Genomic DNA, 12,250 nt, shown 5'->3' with positions numbered 1-12,250 from the left:
CCCCCCAGGATATGAGTCCCACAGTGTTGTTTCTGGACTCAGAAGAGCCACGTAGTCCGGCTTTCCTTGCAGGCCTTACTCTCTCACCTGTTCCCAAATGATCTCTCGCGGCTATTTTCTGGGGAAACTTTGAAAGAAGGTACACTCCACCCTTGGTAAGACTGTTTTAATCAGGGGTACTAGGAAATGAAAAATGAAATTACCCACGCAGGACACTATAGGAAATCAACACTTTCGACCTAAAATAACTAAGATTCAGCCGACTAGGTTTAAGATGTCTAGAACTTCCTTAGCAGGGGTAGGGTGGGGGTCACGGGGGCGGGGATAAGGACTAAGTCAAGTCTATCTGTATCTTAGAAATACCCCACCCCAGAAGGCTGCACCTGGGCTGATGTGCTAGTTCCAAACTCAAGAGTTCACCTGCCTGGTTCTCGCCAATGCTCTGGAGCCAGTGACCTGGCACACCTCACAAGTGCCCCCTCTCTCCTCTTCCTTACTCCCAGGATCCAGGCCCAGCAAGGCGTTATCCCAAGGGGCTGAAAATCCCATAAAGGGAGAACAGGGAGAGCAGGCTGACATTATATAACAACATACACCAGAACATGAAAGTCACCAAAGTAGAGGTAAGGGAAGGCGAGGGGGGAACATGGCATCTGGAAACCGCCACTTACTCGAAGGCGAAGAAGAGTCCACTAGTGACCAGGATGAGGATGAGCGTCAGGTAGAAGACGCCAGTCTGGCGGGCCATCATGATCCTCCCGTTGCAAAAGAACTTGTTTCTTCCCGGGAACACCTCCCATTTCCTCCGGGCGCGCGATTTTCTTCTTCTTGTGGGGCGACTCCATGGGGAGGAGCTGTGGGTGCTGATCTGACTGTACTCGCAGTCTTTCATGGGCCCGCCGCCGCCGGGAGGCATCCACGAGGGCAGCCGGCTGGGGCGCACACCCCAGAAGCCCCCCGCCGCGCGGGTCCCGCCGAGCCACGGCCGCCGCCGGCCACCCGGCCGTCCCCCAAGCCGCGGCGCTGCGACCCCTAAACGGGCTCCCGGCTCGGCGACAACTTTGCCGAGGACACCCAGGTTAACCCCTGGAGAGCCCAGCTGTCATAGCAGAACCCGCTTTCGGGAGGAACGGTGTTAGTCCGCAGTCCGCGGCAGCGGTTCTCCGTGGTTTCCAGCCCGTGGATCCGGGCGCAGGACCCCCGCGGGGTACGGGGGACCGCTCAGCAGACACCCAGATGGCGGTGCGCCTGGCTCCGCCACCCGCAAGCTCCCGGCCGCGCCTGGGCTCTGGCCGCGGATCGCCGCGCCCTTAGGGGACACGAGGCAGCGGACCCCAAGCCGGCTCCTTCCGGAGCCACTTCTGCGCCTCGGCCAGGTGGTTTCTACTCTTTCCCGGTGACGGATTCTCCCAGGAGAGAGCGCTGCAAACTGGGCGGGCAGCTCGCGGCACCGGCAACCCCTCCCAGGGGTGGGGACAGCCACGCGCCGTTCTTCTGTCAGGAGCTGCTCCGAAGCAGCCGGGGCGCTGCCCGCGCTGCGACCCCGCGTCCACGAGCCGAGCAGCCGCGATGAGTCCGCGGGGCTAAGGCCGAGGGTGGCGGTGGGCGACGGCGACTCCCGGGGCTTCCTCGGTTCCTTCTGTCCAGCCCTAGCGCGACGAGGGCCGCCGGAGGGCCGCGGGGACACTGCCACAGACACTTGTTTGCAAGGCTCAGCCCCGGCGCGCGCGGCGCTCGGAGCAGGTCCGCCTCCTCGCGGCCGGGTGGCGGTGACGCCCGCGCCTCACAGCCCGGCTCCTCCTCCTGCTCCTCCTCCTCCTCGCCAGCGAAGCCAAGGCACGGGCTCCCATGGGTCCTTGCCCCAGTCCCCTCGGGCCAAAGCACAAGGCTCCGGGACTGTGCGGGCCTGGCGCGCACCGAGGAAGGCGCATGGCTTTCCGGTGACATTCTTCGCCCCAGGATAGATCAGGTCGTTGCCCTCGGTGTTAAGGCGCCGTGAGTTCCCCTCGGACTTAGATCCTCTACAGGGTTCTCCACTGGCTTATTCCCGGTCCCAGCTGCCGCCTCTGGACACGCGCATCCTCGTGACCAGTTGAAAAACCGTTCTTGCTACTACGGGGGACTTGAGTACCCTCGGCGCGGAGAAGTGACCTTTCCTGGCCTGCCCTCGGCTCGTCCTCTTCCTCCCGAGCGCCACGCGTGGCTGAGACGCCGGGAAACTCTACCAATGCCCAGAGGATGGGTGTGGAAACCCTGATGACAAGGTGATGGGCAACTGCCCGAAACAGGCCAGACTTCGGGACCTCTAAGGGCAGGGGGCAGCAGAGCGGTCTGTGTCAGCTCCAGCACCGACCGATCTGGTCCCTCTTTTGGATTAAAAGCCCCAGTGGCAGGCTTTGTTTGCAAAGGTTGCTGTCTTCCCCATCTTTCATTCTCTACTTTTCCCCGACTGATGATCACAATGCGCTCATTTTACTTCCTTCTCCTTGCCTCTGTGGAGCCCACACACAGTAAAGGGACCGCACGTCTAGCAGATTGCTTGGAGTGCGCCTCTCTACATCCCAGTTTGACAGTTGGGTGTACCTGCGGGTACAGCCCGGCGCCAGAGGGACCAGCCGCCTACGCGCTACTGCGCGCATGGGCTTCGTAGCGGGTTGAAGCGCGAACTAGAGTACGCACTAGGGTAATAGAACGCAAAAGGGCACCTGGCGTCGGGCACCCGGCACCGGCGCTCGATTTTCCGAGCCCTACTTTCTTTTCAGAGCCCGCTGGGATATGTAGTTCCTTCTCTCGCTGTCCAACTCTGGGAGGAAACGTGACTTGAGGATTTAAAACTACAAGTCCCTGCATCCCCTGCGACGAAGGCAGGGAGGCAAGGTACTGGGCTTTGTTATGCTCAGCGTTTGGAGAGCAACAAAGACAGCTCTGGGAAAGGTGCTTTCTCTGTGCGTGGTGGACATTTGCACACTGCCCGCGTCCTGTGTAATCCTCAACACAACCCTGCAATGCACTATTGTACCAAGCTCAAAGAAAACTGCTTGCCCAACACTACAAAGCTGCCCAGTGATGGAGATGGCACTGAACCCAGAGCTCTGTCTTTCCCTTACAAAGCATGCCTCAGTGCTCAGTGTCAAAGAGAGATAAGCTTGGCTAGCCAAAAGAGAAAAAGAATGTAGCCAGCTGGGAAGTGGTGGGAATAGAAGTGGTAATTACGTAGGACTTGGAATTACAAGAAGTTAAAAGCAAGTGTGATTCTTAGAGGCTGGATGGGGCTTTCTTTTTCTTTATTTGGTGAGTGAATGGGTGCGGTTTTTATGTTTGTTTGTTTGTTTGTTTGTCTATGAAACAAGTTTGCACTGCTGTAGCCTAGGCTACTGTAGTAGTCTCTCCTGTTCCTGATTCTCTGCCTTTTTCATGCTGGGATTACAGATATGTTGCATCAAGTCCAGCTGAGGGTCTTAAATATACAGTTGGAATTGACCTTGAATTATATGAGATACTGTATGACAGACAAGTACAGTACAGTGACAACTAAGTGCTTGGTAACTGTGCTATTTTTTAAAAAAAGCCAACCAACTCTGGCACTTGAAGCAAAAGCTTGTATGCCTCCCCACCGTTTAGCTGAGGTGATCAAGATGGTATTTTGTCACAGGCACAGGTTAACTCTATTGTCTTGGTGGTTTTAGAAAGCGTCATAGCATTTAAGTACTTGCCCATTCTTATTCTCAACTAAACTGGATTTTTCTGGCATCTAGCACTGTTGAAAAGTCCTTATCCTCTAGAGATGCATACTAAAAGTATTTGCAAGTTAAATGATAGAACATCTAGATTGTGCTTTTAGACTCTCCAGCCCATCCTCCTCCCACACACAAGGAGACAGAAGGAACAAGTCTGGGAACTCTTGGAAAGTGTTAACATTATATGATGTAACTGTGTTTAATTATACACTGTTGCAGATTATCGAAAACCTGAGTGAGGGCTTAAACACAACAGGTGTACCTCCCAGCCTTAGCGGCTCAAGTATCCAAGTCTTTTGAGTCCTCAGCCCATACTACCAAGGTGTAGGCTAGGTTGTGTTCTCGTAACCTGGAGAAGAATTCACTTCCATGCTCATCTGGGTTGCTAGTGAATTCATTTTAATGCATTTATAAGACAGCATCCAACTTCTTGCCAGTTGGCCACTGGAAACTCTCCACAGTTCCCACAGGATACCCGCAGTGCCTAGAGGTCACCAGTAGTTGAGTAGCGCCTTGGCATTTCCCAGAATTCATTAAGCCAACAAGAAAGGCCTACCAGCAAGCAGGCTCCATACATTAGGGCCAAATGCATATGGTCTATTTAGCCAGAAAGCAAATCACAGGTTGCAAGGTGAAGGGACCATTAGGGCGTGTGGACACTAGGGTAAGTCTGTCCACCGAAGTGTGTAAGAGGGCCCGTCTCTTATACATTATGTATGTTTATCTTTGTATTTGACAATCCCATATTTTTTTTAAAAAGAAGTATTTGTTTTAAAACTATATCTAGTGGGCGGAGTGGAGAGATGCCTCAGCAGTTAAAAGAGATGGTTCTGCTTTTCTATTTACTGTATAGTTTTATCAGCCACCTCAAGTAAACCCACCAAGCTGTCACCATCTGTGGCACTTCACGCCAACAGCTACCTTTCTTGTATTGTTAGTGATATCTTTGATGCCAGTGGTCTTTCTCTGATCTTGGCTGACTTGGTGGACCCACTGACAAAGGGGGTTGTTTTATAAACAGGATTCAAGGTTTGATTCTTTCTTCTGAGCAGCTCAAACCATCCCAGAAGCCTCCATGCTGGTTCTCAGAACCCCTTCAGGCAACCAATGTTGAGGATAAGCCTAGCCTCTGTACAAGGCAACACATTCAGGTTCCCGGGTCTTTCGTGATTTTCCTGGGTGCACCTCTCAGGGCCAGCATGGGTGTGCCCTCAGAGTGGTCAGGTGCATAAGATCAAAGGAACAGAGTCCTAAAGAACACTAGAAAACTTTGGAATGAACTCAAGACATTGCATTCCAAGTAGAACACTGCAGAAAATCAGACGCCTTAATGCTGTCCAACCCAGAGACTCTGCTCATGTTCTTGTGGCTACTCAGCATGCCTGGGAACGTTTTAGCCTCAAAATGCAAAATGTTTAAAGTAACACACTCAGCATACCACAAAACCGAAATGAGGTAAGGCAGGATATTTTTAATGTGGAAATCTCTTAAAATATCTTTCAAACAATTTTCTGTCCTTTCACACAAAACTATTGCTTGAATGCTTATAAAATAAGCACATATTGAAAACTGGCACCACAGGTAAATGAAAAGAATGTAGATTACTCAAGATCCCATCACCACAAAGAATCCTGATCATTCTACATAACTGTGTGTACACTTGCTATTTAACAAAAATCGGAACCATTGCCCACCTGCTGTTTTTTTACTTTGTATGATCTCCTTTGCTGTGTGTTTAAGTGTATAAATGTATGAGGAAGCCAGAGAGCAAGAGAGAGAAAGGAAGAGTGGGGAGGGGAGAGGACAGTGTATGTTATACTTTTATTTGTTGCCTAAATCATATCCTCTTGTGTTCACTTTCCCAGCTCAAGACCAGCCCAGAGTCACACACTGTACTGTCTTCAGACTCAGTCCCCTTTGACACAAAACCACCTCCTTTCTTTGAGTTCCTTGGTCTCAGAACCATGGAAGAGTGCAGGCCATGCATTTTGTAAGCTGTCCATTTGGATTTGCCTACTGTTTCTTTATCATCACATTCAGAAGCAGGCTCCTTCGAGGTCCCAGCTCTGTTGCACAGGAAATGGTGGCAGACAGCAGGCAGACACCATCGTTTGGTTGCTGTGGCCAAAACTGCATGGTGCTGTCATAGTTGGCCAGCTGCTTCCGGGCCTCCAGGTCTCAGAATAAACCCATGTGATGATGTGGTCATGTCCCCACATCTGAGCTGAGTAAATCAAGGGTGTCAAACAAGCACAGCCAAGCCTGGGACCCTAAATGCAGATCCCAAGAAATCAAAAGGATGCACTCTGTTTTCATGGCATGCAGAGATGCGAAGGTCCCAGGTGGTGGTGTTGATGAATTAATTGTAAAGTGTGCAATAGCAGCATTGCTGTGTGTGTGTGTGTGTGTGTGTGTGTGTGTGTGTGTGTGTGTGTGTGTGCAACAGCAACGTGATGTGCCCTGTGTAAAGGAGAGGATCTTCTGAGATCAAGCACCAGGGGGAGAGGGCAGGTGCACATGGCAAGGCTCTGAGGTTCCAACTGGAGCTCGGTGCTAGAATTCTTCATGCTCTGCCCTGCACAATCCACGCCCACTTGCTAGCCAAAGAGCTGAAGCAAAACAAAGAAACACTTCCCCCTTCTAGAAACTGGGCTCAGTTAGAGAGAAACCCTGAAGAACTCAGAGTGGATTTCAGATGTTTCCACTCTCGTCTTTAAAGACTGGAACTGGGAAGCTAGTCATGGTGGGATCTCAGTGTATGGGAGGAAGAGATAAGAAAATTGCTAGTTCTTTGCCTGCCTGGACTCTATGAAAAGAATGTCTCAAAGAGAAAATGAATTCCGAGAAATGCCTGTTGCTACTTCTGGATTAGTCAGTAAAGCAACACATGCCACTTTTATTTCTTCTCTGGATACTTGGAAATGACTGGCATCCCATTGACACTTGGCACGAATAAAACTCAATTAGACTATGTAACTGATACTGCCTACCTCAAAGGTTCTGAGATTATTTTAATCATCATCATCATTTTGGGGACAGGGTCTCACTATGTAGCCCTGGCTGGCCTGGAATTAGCTGTGTAGACCAGGTTTGTGGGACAAGCGGACCATGCCACCAGACAAAAGAACTAGTAAGTTTGAAGCAGGTTCAAACCCCAGCTTATCTCATAATTGAGAACAGAAGGCATAGAACTACTTCTCAGTCAGGCTCTACCTGTCCTGGAACACGTGACCATGACACTCTATTGAGAGGACAGTGACAACCAGTCACACAGGAACAACACCTGAAGCCCTTCCCCATGCAAATAAAACATCCCTAACGTCTCAGACTGAGCCAATGGGAAGTATCTACTTCTGGATCCCACCTTATCCCCAGAATGTTTATAAGGTCCCTGGCCACATGAAATAAAGTGCATGAGTTATTTCACCAAGGATCCTCTGAGGGTGATTGTCTTATCGAGCTGTAACACTCCAGGGAAGACTTGTCTCCCCTGAAGCTTTAATCACAGGAGCTCAGCTCCGCCCAGTGGGCTTTGCTTGCACTGTGCCAATAACAGAAGAGATCTGGCTGCCTCTCCCCTGAGCAGCTAGCTTGCTCCATTCCAACACCCCAAAATCCCAGCCAGGCAGGCATGTAACCTGACATTGCACCAATTGTGTTCTGCCTTCCCTGAAATGCTGACCTTGCACTCACAATAACACAGCTGGCTCTGTCTCCCTGGGATTAAAGGTGTGCATCACTATACCCGGTGATTGTGAGATTTGTTTTAAGCATGTGAAAGTAGCTGATAGGTAGTAAATTCACCTGCAGATGCTAACTGTGGTTTTGTCATTTTCAATTTGCTAGTTTTATGTATATTATTATGTGTATTTTTAAAAGAGAAAAGCAAGGTGTTTGTCAGTATGTCTATTTATTCATTCAGGTTTTTAGCAATAGCCCAATCACTAATTCCATAAGGGGAACTCATACACATTTGTTCGATGCAAACATCTGATAACTGCATGCAAGTAAAATCTGAAGATCTCTCTCCGACTTGGGGTATAAGGAAAATGAGGATTTTTGTAATTATAGATGATTCAGTAAGAAAAAGAAAACATATGTTTTAAAGTTTTTCATTTTGTAGCTTTCTGTTGTTCATATAATGTTTCCCCTTAGTAAGAATGCAAAAATGTATTTATGTATATGGGTGTGTTGTCTGCATGTACATTTGCACACCAGAGAGGGTCTAGGATCCTCTGGGATTACAGTTATAGACAGTGGTTGTGAGCCACCATGTGGCTGCTGGGAATTGAACTCAGGACCTCTGGAAGAACAGCCAGTGTTCTAACCCGGAGCCATCCCTCCAGCCCAAGATACATTTTTAATCTGTTCTAATATAAACCAATTTCTGGGCTTATTCCTGAATGTAACATAGTAACTAACACTTAAGAGAGTTGACAATTTTTCTGACTAACATAGGTATAGTCTTTTTTCCCAGTAAGCTAGGTCACATCCTGCCTTTCTCTTTAACTCATTTCCACACTTGGCAGGGCCAGGGTCAGGCTGAATTCTGATAAAGAGACAGTGTGTCTTTCTCAGCATCTTGCCAAAAGATATCTGTTTGTTCAGTGACAAGCGATACTCATTTTGATCACGAGGATACGTGGGTTTTCCATTTTGAAATGACTAGTTTTCTTTTGTAATGAAGGCTGTAATTGATTTTCATGCCCACTGGTGATTTCCTAGCCTGCTTCTTTCCTTTCCTGCCTGCTTCCTTCCTGTTGCCTGCTCTCTTCCTCTCTCCCTTCCCTCCACCCTTTCTCCCTCTTTTTCTACCCCTCCCCCTCTTCCTTGTCTTCTCTCACTCTCTTTGCTCTTTCTTTCTCTTTCTTGGCATTCCCTCATAAAGAAACATTGTTTCCATTTCATTATCAATGTTCTGTACTTTCTACTGTGTTTGTATCAGCATGGCCCAGCATACTTATTTTACATAGTGGGTTATAATTCATTATCATGGATAGTTACTTTGATATTTGAGTTGCTCCAGACCAGACTAGCAGTAGCTCTTCAACTAACTCCCCTGTGTTCCCTGTCGTATTCTTTAAACATGTGCTTCCCGGCTGACAATCTGATCTTCCAGGCTCCTGTCAGACATTTCCTGTCTTTACGCTGCAGTCTGATGTTTCTCAGACAAGTCTTAGTAGCTTTTAGTAGGAACTGCATGTATGTTTTCTCTATATTTCTATTTTTCTAAAAAGATTCATACATACACATATGTGTGTACACATCTATTTTCTTCAATATTAAAAGCAATTTACTCGAATCTACACATGCAATTCCAATCCCAAGCTGCAATCTATGCTTTTTTGCATTTTTATGTTTGTAGCTTTCTCCTCTCAGAATTCTTAATAAATTTCCTTAAGCCTAGATTGCAAAATGAATTCAATGAACTACAGTACCAATCTGCCAAGCACGATGTGCCCATTGGTGAGATAGTGGGAATGACCAAACATTCCATCCTTGGATGTGAGACCTGATACTCAAGTGATAACACATGTCTAGAACTGTAAACTAATCAAAGCTCGTGACTAAGAAAATCTTGGGCCCCAGGGTAGGAGACCTACTATTGCTATGTGGCTAAATTGACACAGCATCAAACCACCTTTTAAATCCTTCTGTTTATTCTCACAGACAAAGCCTCTCTTTGCAGTTAACAGAGATGAAGGCAGGGATCCATGGCTGTACAGGATACTGAGAATATAGATGATTGAAGGCCCTAAACAAGACATTTATACCACTCCCTTCAGGCTCACGGAATATAGAGAGGACAGCAATGTGTCATGTTCTAAGCATATGAGAGCCATGGCAGTCATGAACTGACAGCTGGGCCCACACAAGTTAGGCTGTCAGACGTGGATGGGGAGAGCTTCAGGAAACCCTACCATTTATTGATGTCCAGTAGATTCTGGGAAAGAATAAGACATAGTACCCTGACGTGGAAACAGGGTTCTTTGGAAAGTCAGTTGTATTGGATGGTGTTTTGCTGGGGCAAACATGTGAAGGAGTGTTTTCCTGAATCCGACACAAGTGAAAGGATGTTCTGCTAAAGCAAGCATGCGAAAGGACACGTGATGACGGAACTCTTTGCTAACGACACACCTGTATTGGTCTGCCTTACATTATGTAGTTGAGCTCCGTTTGTTGGGACTCCATAGAGAGAAAAGCACCAAAAAACTTCTGGTGGTGTGCTGCAGCTTCTTGCCGATTCTGGGGACTCAGGCCAATTGGCAGAGTGATGTCAGCTGGGACAGATGCACATGCTGAGACAAGACACATGGTGAGACAAGACCCGTGGAAGGCATATGATATTTGGAGGGGCTATAAATAGGACCCAATGGGCTGTGAGAGGGACTTACTTTTAGAGCTAGTTGTGCAACACTTGCAGGTTTTGAGTCTTTAATGATCTTCACTCCTCTGAAAGAGGCACAGCCAAGAACTCCTGGTGTCCCCACTGGTCTGAATGCCTCCTGCTGACTGGTACACATTTGGCTGAGGCCTGGCTATCTCTGCTAGGCCATGCCACCACTGCTGGTTCGTGTTTGCTATCCCAACACTACAGTACTGGACTGCTGGTGTATCTGTGAAGTGTTTGCAAGTGGATCAAGCTGCCACCGCTGACCTGTGAGCTGACCTACTGGTTTCCTGACAACGCAGATGGGATTTGCTCCAAAGAACCTTTCTAAACAAGTCCATTTTCCCCATATCCTTTCTTTTCCACTATCACTGGTGGGTGGTGGGCTAGAAGGGAGGCTAAAGCATTTAAGAACCATCCTTAAAAATAGAGTTTGAAAAAATTAAAGTTACAGTACCCAATTGTGTACCCACTGGTAAGCTTGTCATATTTTAAACCCAAAGTTCCAAACCCAAAGTTATTCCAATGGGATAAACTCTGAGGGACACACACACAGTAATGAATACAGGAAAGAGATCTATAAGGAGGAAGGGGCAGGCAGGGATGAGAAGCCTAAGAATATAAGAGGAAAGAATCACCAGAATGCATTTTATACATGCAGGAAATTGTTTTTTAAAAAAACAACAACAAAATTTATTAATAAAAAATATTTTAAAGGGTTCAGAATTGCTAACCCACAGCACCACAATAAACAAACCAGAGAAGAAATATTATTTAAAGTTCCTCCTCATTCAGACAACTAAAAATAAAAAAGTAGACAGCTGTTGTGGTTTCTGGTCTCCTAATTTCTGTGTGTGAGTGTGTGTGTGTGTGTGTGTGTGTCCAGGTGTTTTCAGTGGTAAGCGCACATGTTAGCACCTGCATTCAGAGATAGGAGATTGGGTATTGCCTTTCTGGGACAGAGTCTCACTGGCTTGAAGCTCAACAAGAAGGCTATGCTGGCTGGCCAATGAACGTCAGGGATCTGCTTGTCTCCGTCTCTTCAGCACCAGGATTACAAGCATACATACCTGTGCTCTTTCCCTAGCCTGTGTTCCGGCTTCTTTCTAATTAGGGCTTACAGTCTCTTATCTTTTGACAGTGACCATCTGGCACGGAGGCCACCATCAAGAACAGCCTAACCCAGAGGATCAAGCAAGTGAGTTCCAATAAGGAAATGAAACTGATATTCATGAAACAGAAATCATTGATTCCTCAACGGTCCCAGAGAGACCAAAGGTCCCTAAAGAGCCTGATGGGAAGTCTAGAGGAGCCGGAGTTTACACAGCTGGAGAGGGAGGGAGGGAGAAACCAGACTACATCTTTATTCCTGCTTATCCTTTGAGCATTCTGCAGGGTTATGGACCTGTTGGTTTACAGAAAACACCTGCAGAGGAGAAACTGTACATGGTTGTGAGTGTAGCTCAGTCAGAAGCTGTTGGGGTTTGTGTTAGTGAAGTGAGAAGCAAGCAACTGTGTCAGAAACAGCTACACAGGAGGGGAAGTTTAAACTGAGCTGAAGATGGTGAGATATGACTATGATGTAGCAGCAACTCATGCGGGCCCTCCACATGGATGCCAGAGCAGCAACTACATTAAACAGACAGGACAGTATCCTGGCATGTTTCCCAGTGCTAGACGGGAAGCATCAGATTCTCCATTATTAAGTATGGTGCTATTTTTAGGGTTTTCCAGATGCCCTTTATGAGGCTGGGGAAGTTGTCTTCTATTTCTGGTTTACTGGGAGTTTCTGTGTTTGGGTGTTTGACTGTTCCCAGATGTTCTTCCCACACCTATTGACATGATTAATTTTCTCCTTTGTTTTCTAACTATGATGAATTGACTCCAAGTTGAATGCTGAAAAGACAATCTTTACATTTCTGAGTGCCTGGGTTTGAGTGTTTAATGTCTCCCATAGACTCGTGTGTTTGAACACTTTGCCCCCAGAGGGTGACACTCTTTTGGAAGGTTGTGGGACCTTTAGGAGATCCCACTGGAGGATGTAGGGTGGGTCAGTCCTTGAGGCTTGATAGCCAAGCCCCACTTCCTATTCATTCTCTGCTACCTGTCTCAAGAATGCTAC

At 47.6% G+C, this 12,250-nt stretch overlaps 1 long non-coding RNA gene across 1 annotated transcript; it reads left to right on the top strand.

Annotated features, from left to right (window-relative positions):
* The first annotated feature begins 2,886 nt into the window (after positions 1 to 2,886).
* Positions 2,887 to 6,719, top strand: LOC143433862 (uncharacterized). Its single transcript, XR_013070202.1, has 2 exons — positions 2,887 to 3,291; positions 5,603 to 6,719. It is a non-coding gene; the product is annotated as an uncharacterized LOC143433862 (long non-coding RNA).
* The last annotated feature ends 5,531 nt before the right edge of the window (positions 6,720 to 12,250 follow it).

The sequence above is a fragment of the Arvicanthis niloticus genome, unplaced genomic scaffold (assembly GCF_011762505.2).
Source record: "Arvicanthis niloticus isolate mArvNil1 unplaced genomic scaffold, mArvNil1.pat.X pat_scaffold_1211_arrow_ctg1, whole genome shotgun sequence".
In the NCBI taxonomy this organism is placed as follows: Eukaryota; Metazoa; Chordata; class Mammalia; order Rodentia; family Muridae; genus Arvicanthis; species Arvicanthis niloticus.
The sequence above is the reverse complement of the archived record's forward strand: the minus strand, read 5'-3'. Positions and strand labels throughout refer to the sequence as shown.